Source organism: Armigeres subalbatus, chromosome 3, assembly GCF_024139115.2.
Source record: "Armigeres subalbatus isolate Guangzhou_Male chromosome 3, GZ_Asu_2, whole genome shotgun sequence".
Taxonomy (NCBI): domain Eukaryota; kingdom Metazoa; phylum Arthropoda; class Insecta; order Diptera; family Culicidae; genus Armigeres; species Armigeres subalbatus.
The window spans coordinates 268,425,968-268,435,748 of NC_085141.1; positions in this window are offsets into that span (position 1 = coordinate 268,425,968).

A 9,781-nucleotide genomic window follows, 5' to 3' on the forward strand; every position below is an offset into this window, starting at 1 on the left:
TACCCCTCACCTACTGGGACACGTGCTCATTATTTTGCCCGCCAAAAATGCAAATGCCAAAAAGCACGTGGTTGCCGGTAAACAAATATTCGCTCTTTCACCATTGGCGTAAATAAGGGGGGCCGGGGGGGGCCTGGCCCCCTCCAGACCTACTTGTGGCCCCTCCAGAAAATTTTGAAAAGTAATTCCAACTTAGTCAGTTTTTATTTCATTTACATATTTCCTACATATTTCTTAGTTTTGATTATGAATTCAATAAACATATTTTTTGATGCGTTATCACATCTATGACCATTTGTTCAGCAAAGCATCGAAATATTTAAGTTGGACCCCCGGGAACATTTTCTCGATTTTTAAGCTAAAATCAATGCCGCTTCTAATTCAGTTGCTAGCTTAAAATAATAAATTTGTTCTGCATTTGTTTGACTAGTATCCTGGTCGCAGAAACATAAAAACATAATTGTATTAAGATATAAATATTTCTGTTCTATTAAACTACCATCCGCTTCAAAAAAGACTGAAGCCACTACATCAAAATGAGCACATGTACACAAATTCGGTCAATGAAATTTCGAACGACCATTCTTTCGAAAATCTTCGAGTTAATCGCAAGGTATGCCGCAAAACAGTTGATCAAATTCCTATGGAGCTTTTTGCTCTCGCTATATAATTCTGGCACAGAAAGATATAAAATTATAAAACTTAAGAATCTTTGATACAATGACAGAAAAATCAACAACGCATTCCATTGAAAGTATTAGGACAAAACTTAGGCAACCTTTGCACTCACAACAGAGATTGCATTAAAGACATATTTTTATAATCCTCAAAAGATCTTGTTCCATTTAATTTTTTGGCGATTTCATAAGGATCATCGGAAAACTCTTTTATGCCTGCTTTAGTTAGAATTTGTTTTTTAAGATAAAAAAATTAGATTTAGAAACCAGTTCGTATCAGAAAACATTTCATTTGCAGCACAATTCAGATCGATTTGGTTGCTTCTCAAGTCTTTTTGATTTTTGCAGAGAAATCTCTCACCTATTCAGAAAACCATAATAAAGCCTCTTCCTAACGTCAGTAACTACAAAAACCCTATGTTATTCTGGAATTTGATTTATGACTTATGGAATTTATGACTCATAAAAAACACTTTAGGATTCCAAATTTGTGTTCATCGGTACTTAACTATTTCAGCACATAGCATACATTTTGGAATTGCATGAATACTTATATTGATTATGACAAAATTTCGTGGAATTTATTCCACATCCAAAGAGTTTCAAAAATTTCAATTTAAAAAAAATCGAGATCTTTATGCATTAAGTAATCATAGAAATGCTTGAAAACTTTCAGAAATATACTCATATCGAATTTCATTTATAGATAATTCGAAGAAGATTCTTGAAGATTACACACTTATCCACATTTAGTAACATGGAGAAGACAAGTTGACACAGGCACAGCGTTTTGAAACAATCACAGCATCATTGGAAATCAATTGTATTATTCGCGATTTTTTTTATGTTAGTTCTAGGACGAATGAGTGATAAAATTAGTCAAACAAATTCTATTGCAATCCATGTGCACAGTGCTTTAAATCGCCTTTGAAAATTACATCCCACCAGCTGGTGCCATGCGTCCCCCCCCTAGACCGAGACTCTAGTTACGCCTATGTCTTTCACTCAGATTGCTGCACTGAGCTCAAAACTCCATTATATTTTATGTGCAGCAAGCATATAAAAATGATTCAACGACTCCCCAATGAGATTTTAACTCATTTAAACTGTACTAGAATTTATCTGCTCTATATTTAAATGTTATTGGTGCTACTAATAAAATTTTAATGTGACGGCCAATACATAATTTCTATCAAGCCTTGCATATATAATGAACAGCTTGAAAATAATAATAAAATGTCAGACAATCTTCGCACATACGTGGTGCCGCTATTTATTACAGACAGGTAAATGTTATAATTTTCAAATCAGATTTCATCTTTTGTTATTTAATTTCTTGCTTTTAATACATTTTATTTGTATATTATGAAATTGGCGTAACCCAAGTGCAACGTATACGTTCTGGGAAGCGTTAAAATGAAGCCAAATGTTCCTTCTGCTAGCAGCAAATCGCTGATTCTTGGCTCTTTGGCGCGGTATCCTCTGCGAACGCTAGTGAACTACACCGCGAAACACCGCATACTTCATTAGCAGTCATCATCGGCCGGAAGATCCATCGTCGAATGTAAATAGACAGCAGTTCTAACCCAACTCCTGAATCCGACATTGCTATATTCTACGGAACCAGCTTTACAAATAAGTTATTAATGCAAGAAATTGTTACTCCGTCAGTAACACCGGTAAGAAATGAGGACGATGAAAGGGACAAATATGTGCTGACTAAAGAATTTAGATAAGAAAATTATTTCGAGCTTTTTAGTGGAATGTTTTCACCTGTCATAAGACGTGTTTATACAATTCCATTGAATTCCACCACTTAATTGTATCTTGACAGATACGTATTTCGACCTCAACAGTAAGGCCGTCTTCAGTGTCTCGTACTTGACTCGACTCGACAAGTCGAGTTTTGATTGATGATAGTATTTGAAGTTCAAAAAATCTATTTATAAAATTTTTAAACTTGGGCAAAATGTGCTATTTTAGGGGAACTGTCCCGTTTTCCAAACAAAGAAATACAGCACCAATTTCGTTGCTTCTATTTGCTAACATGTGTGTCTACTCATGGAAAAAATCGCAACAATAAGAAACAAGTCAAGGAGCAGTAGCCCTACTAAAATAGAGGAGGTACTGTTAACACATCAACGGAAAATTATTTAATGTTTTGATTCCAAACTCCGAGTCTACGTCAAGTTAAATAATACAATTTCTCAGAAAATCAATAACAAGGAATAAGATATTCTTCTGGAAATTATTTTTGCGGACTTTTTTTTAAACATTTACATGTAATACAGCGAAATTTTCTAATATATAATGGATGATGCCTTCTGCAAATAAACGAAAGTATTTTATTCAATCAAATTTTTTTTTTCACTCGTACCCATCCCGGGATCATGTGGATTATGAAACCAATCACTTGGATGAGCAGACCAAATCTCTCTTCTTCATCCACCACCACTGCCCTCGCTGCCTCAGCCATCATCGACCTCTAACTGTGAACTCCGAGCGATGCGATGGAGGGCGATTGCATCCATCGCAACCGACACCACTGCATCCGACCATGATCAAGCACAGAATGACAAAAAACTGCGCCCACTTCTTTCATACATATTCGCAGACCCACCGATAGTTCTACCGCTGGCGACTGCATACTGTGTAGGTAAACGCAGCGAACGAACGAACGAAACGAGAAATGCGCGAGCAAAAAGCACGTCAGTACGCGCTACTGTCACCAATTGTAATGACTCGCACACAGCAGGCACTGCTTTTTTTATACTCAAAGAAAATCTTCCGGTAGACCCGAAGGCCCGTGACATACCGCATTCTGATGTCCGTGTTAGGAATACACGGGATTGGTTACATATGAAATTTTTACTGGCTTTGACAAGAATTGAAATTTTCAATAGCTTATCATTAATAATCTTAAGTTTCAATGAAATAGGCAAAATGGTGGAGAATGTCCGAGTCGATTTATATATACATCGTAAAAATCCATCGAAAGATAAAGGCGCTAGTAACGTTCAAAATCTTCCCTTCCAGCGTAACGCTCTCGATTTCCAAAAACCTAAATGACACCCAGTATAGTAAAGAAAGACGTAAGTCCTACGTCAAAAGTGAAGTGCGGCAGACTGGGTTCGAACCATGGACGTCGGGGTTTTTTTTTTTTTACAAGGGAGAATGCATTTACACACTAACCCAGTACACGTGCATTGTAGTTGCCAAACTACCACACGGAAGTGTACTGGAGTGTCGGACTCGACCATACCGGTAATACCGACTAAACTCCCTTGGGCTCCACCATCGTTTCCCCCAGGAACTACCTCGCAGTAGAGGTGTGCGCCGCCGCCGCCGCCGACATTTTTGCATCGGCGCGCCGCCGTTTAAAATTTTCCACGCCGCTGATCTATAACTTTCCACGCCGATTGAAATTTTCAGTGGAAACTCCTAAGATTCATTGGATTTTCCGTATAATTTGCAGACAGATCTCTACAACATTCCGTTGAAACTTCAGAGAATTTTTCGGGGGGATACCAGTTATTTCCATGAAAATTCCATACAATACCTTGTTAAAACTTCGGAGAGCTTTCCGTAAAAACCAAGCGTGTGAAAATTGCGAAAAATGAAAATCTAATTTAAATTGAATTTTTGAATAGAAAAGAGTTGTTCGGCAGAAAGTCACAAGACTGAAAGTTGTTAGGCCGAATCGTTTAAACGAAAAGATTAATTGGTAGAAGCCTACCCGAGCAAAGCTTAAGAGCAAATCGATAACTTGTTTTAATGTTGTGAAATCATCGATTATGTTAACTTAATTTTATATATTTTTGGTCGTTTTAATATTTATACACACTTAGAATATTTTACAGTATACGGTAATTTTTTACCGAACTTTCAACAGCTGAACGTACGGTAATCAGTTCGGTAAATGAAACAATTACAGATCGTTCGGTACTTTTATTTTGGCATGATCTGTCAAAAAGTACCGTACAGTTCGGTAATTTGGAAAGAGAAATTACCGAACGTTTCGGTTCTTTTTTTTAATTAGTCAAAATATATGTTATTTTTATGCTTCCAAAGGTTATCAAATAAACCAAACATGTAGTTCCAAACATGAATTTTCTATATTTAAATGTTTTCTTTATTTATCATTTAATTTAATAAAAATCAATCACGGCTTCCATATATGGAACATCTAAAACACGTATCACGCCATTGAGCCGGTGCCGTATTCAAGAAATGTAGAAGACGCAGACCTTTCCTAGAAGAAATGCATTGCCACAAGAAGAAGCTGAAAAATATAAATGCATTGATGAACGATTTAAACGATCAAGAACGAAATATACCTGTTTTATTCCGATAAAAATGTTTGACTCTTTCTTAATGTTTCGAAGCAACCGCTAGCTTCTGATTGAACTAAAATAGTGTTGACAGTTTGACAGATTAACACTTTACCGAAATTCTGTAATACCTAATTGGTTTTGCAGTATGTTCGGTATAAAATTTACCATGTACGGCAATAATTCGATTTTACAGAACGAACTGGAAGTTTTGATACCGAACTCTGTCAAATCATTTTGGAATTACAATTTGTTCGGTAAAATGTTACCGATTTCCGGTAAAATTATTCTTGTTAACCGAACATACTGTAATTTTTTATGTTTACCGTAGTTTTTCGTCAAAAAAATTACCGAACAGTTAAATCTATTCTAAGTGTGTAATAACAAAACGTTTAGCAGAATCAGCTTACCGTGACATCAAATCAAAAACTATTCTGCTGTCGATGAGAGGAAATCGAAAACAAAATTTGATATTGGTTTCTGATAGCAAAATAAGTACACAGTTTAATGTCATATCATTCAATTTAGTAATCTACAGCAAAATGAGATCAAACCATATAACCAATCATGATGATTTATATATATTTGAAAACAAATTGTGAATCATTTTGTTGTCAATATCAAAATATTCTATATGCTATCATTTTGTTTTCAGACTTTGATAGGATATGTAGCCTACAGATATTTGGCCGAGAATCTTATTTGGTCGAACAGTTCCTTCGGCTAAAAAAATCGTGAACTTGTTCTTCGGCTGAAATAGTCGTTTGGTAGAAAGGGCAATTTGGTCAAAATGGACATTCGGTCGAAAGTGTCGTTCGGCTGAATTGATCATTTAGGATTTTTTCACGACAATAATGGGAGAATCTTTAGAATTTCGCCTCAAAAAATTGATGAACTTCACCAGAAATTCTTCAGTATTTCCAGAATATTCATTTGAAAATTATTTTCAGAACTACGGGAACTACTATCAAGTTTCGAGAACTCTTTGTAATTACTAAGAAAAATTGTTTGGGATTTACATGAGATTCTCTACAGAGTTTTTTCGGGAAGTTGTTCCACATTTCTACAGGAAAATATTCGGAATATTCACGGAAAGTTCCTATTGAGTCTGTTGAGTATTCTTTAAAATTCACACAGAAAATTTTGACTACTGAAAGATATGCTTTAACGTTGACTTCCCCAATCTAAATTAATCAAGACTGTTAGTTTTTTATCCTTTATTAAAGTGATTTCTTTTTTCGCAGGGAGAAGTTCATCATTAAACGGCTAGTTTGGCATAGCCAACTTTTAAACATCGGAATAATGCTCGGAATTTTTGAGGGTTGTTTTTGGATTTGGCCAAAAATGTCATTTGGTTCAACGGGGTCATACGGCCAAATTTCAATGACTGAACATCGTACTGAACAGGTAATATGATCAGAAATGGCAACTTGTTTGGCGAAATGGTCTTTTTGTCAATTAACCATTGAACAAAATTCCGTGGCCTCTCTATTTTTAGGTCGATACTGGACTTTAGGGCAAAAGACACCTAGCCAGGTACCATTAAGCGAAACGATTCACGGAAACTTTTATCAGATCAAAACTGGTTTGACCGAAAATGTAGTTTGGCCGAAAGCGATGTACAGCCAAAAGGAAAATTTGGACGGACTTGTAAAAAGTTGTTTACCCTAATAGGTCATTTGGCTGAAAATGCCGTTCGGGTGAAAAAGTCGTTTGACCGAATATACATCATTTGATTTGGCAGAAATAGCCATTTGGCCCTTAAATGTCCTTTCTGTAACCTTCTTTGAAAAATGTCGTTCGGCTGAATTGATCATTTTGCCAAAGAAGACGTTTATCCGAATAGGTCATTTGACAAAAAATGTCGGTCGGCCAGAAGGGTTACTTTGCAGAAAGGAAATTTTGGGGTCAAATTACCATTCCTACCAAACACCATTTTCGGTCAAATGATCTATTTGATTAAACGATTTTTTTCGGCCAAATTACCAGTTCGGCTGAATGTCCATTTCGACTGTATGTCGTTTTCAGTAAAAATGCATTTTTGGTCAAACCATTTTTGACCTGATTCGGATAAACACGTTCAATTGGGTCAAAAAGCCCTACATCGTTTATGGTTGCAAACGATAGTGCATCGGTGAAGAATACATGAACCGATGTTATACAAATTTTGATAATAGTCTAAGTCTGTAAAAATGAGACTTTTGAAGACATGTTTCGGACTAAGCAATGTTTGTTGCTGAAAAGGCAACATTTTAGAACGAATGAACCATCAACCCAAAATGTCAGGCCCATATATCAACTGTCAAAGGTTAAGTCAAGTGCCCTGCGGTGTTTTGCTAGTACGTTTGAATCATATAATTCCGTACGTCAAACAAGACTAAAAATATCGAGAGAGCATTTTCCATCTATTTTTAAATTTCAAATTAAACAATGTTCCTTGTGACTTTTGAGTTGGAGTAAAAACGAATGCGTTCAGGATGATTAGCTTCGTCGTTCCTTGAAAGAAAATCGAATTTTGATTCTTTATCTTAGGACCCAATTCGGCTTAATGGGATTTGGTTAGATGGCTCTTGGCTTAAATGCCAGGATCGACTCAAAAGTAGAGAGGTACGAAATTTCGTTCAACAGTCTTTTCAACGTAAATGTCATTAGGTCAAACGGATGGATATTATGGACTAAATTACTAATTCAGTGATTGACATTTGGCCGTTTGACCTGTTGGCCTAAACGACATTTTCGGACAAATGACCCATTCTGTCAAACGACCATATCGGCCAAACGGCATTTTTGGACTGATGGCCTATTCGGCCAAACGACCTGTTAGGGAAAACGACTTTTTCGGCCAAATTACCAGTTCCGACATACAGCTTTCGGCCAATGGAATTTTCCAAGAATTTCTTACGGACAATACACTAGTCGTTCGATAACTACAACATGACGCATTCTAGACGTCAAACAATTGTCAGACGTCGTCAAAATAGAAGTGCAGCTGATTGTTCACCGCTATGCAGTTATCATCGACTTTGACATAGTTTTGAAACTCAGCTGTTCGATAACTGTAAAACTCAAAAAAGCTTCTCTTGGTAATTCCAAAGATGTCTCGAAACTTCAAACAGTCCGAAAATATTTTCCAAATTTTGGGTTTTCTCCAGATTTTTCTGGAGAAGTTCATTAGATTTTTCATGCGAAAATTTAAAAAAATCTTTATCTAATGTCTTGAAAATATCCCGAAAAAACGCAAAAAATCTTAGAAAAACGTAATGAAAAAATCGCCACGCCGATTCACGCCGCCGCCGGGTAAAATGGTCTTCGGCGTGACGCCGAGAACGCCGCCGCCGCCGACCAAAATTCTGACAAACGCCGCCGCCGACGAATATCGGACCGGCGAACACCTCTACCTCGCAGTACTACTTCTGGGGGGATGGCAGTACTAAGCGTACTCGCTCATTATCGCTCACACAGGCACTCGTCCCACGCGAGACTGACTTGGGTGCTCGCACACCATTCACTCCATTTGAGTCTTACTTGGATGCTCTCCCGGGCGCTCCGCTGCCATGCCTCGAGGCGTCAATAGCGGTAACTGCCTGAGCCTACAGATATTACGCTACGACACTCCTGCCTCAGCACGAGCAAATCAATCACACCACTGCCGAAGCAGACCACACGCTACCCTGCCGAAGCAGGGACACTCCCCATGCACCACATGTGCACAACTGTAGGTGTGTGGGTACAACCCACTGCTACCCTGCCGCCGAAGCAGCTTCTCCAAAGACCATTCGCTCCATGTGACCCTTTTTCGGGTGCTCACTCTAACACTCCACTGCCATACCTCGAGGTGTCGATAAGATACCTCGACTCCTACCTCAGCATGTGCAGTCCATACTCAGACTTCTGCTGCGCTTCGAGGTGTCGATAGCGGTAACTGCCTGGGCCTACAGATATTACGCTACGACACTCCTGCCTCAGCACGAGCAGATCAATCACACCACTGCCGAAGCAGACCACACGCTACCCTGCCGAAGCAGGGACACTCCCCATGCACCACATGTGCACAACTGTAGGTGTGTGGGTACAACCCACTGCTACCCTGCCGCCGAAGCAGCTTCTCCAAAGACCATTCGCTCCATGTGACCCGTTTTCGGGTGCTCACTCTAACACTCCACTGCAATGCCTCGAGGTGTCGATGGGATACCTCGACTCCTACCTCAGCATGTGCAGTCCATACTCAGACTTCTGCTGCGCTTCGAGGTGACAATAGCGGCGACACGCCATGACACTCCTGCCTCAGCACAACCAGATCACTCACTCCCTGCCGAAGCAGCTCACGCGCTACCCTACCGAAGTAGGGACACTCCCCAACTCACTCTAACACTCCACTGCCATGCCTCGAGGTGTCGATAGCGGTATGTAGGGACCAATCAACGATACTACGCTACGACACTCTTACCTTAGCATGTGCAGTCCATACTCAGACTTCTGCTGCGCTTCGAGGTGACAATAGCGGTGACGCGCTATGACACTCCTGCCTCAGCACAAACAGATCACTCACTCCCTGCCGAAGCAGCTCACGCACTACCCTACCGAAGTAGGGACACTCCACATGCCAATTGGCACTCCCTGGGCTTGTGCTTTTGAAGCGGCACACAGTCGCTTTGATAGAGTCCGCTTACGGGCACTTGTGGTTTTTTGGGAGGGATTTTAGCAGAGCCCACTGCTAAATCCCACCACGCCTGGACGTCGGGGTCTGGAGGCCGGTGTGTAGACCACACGCCC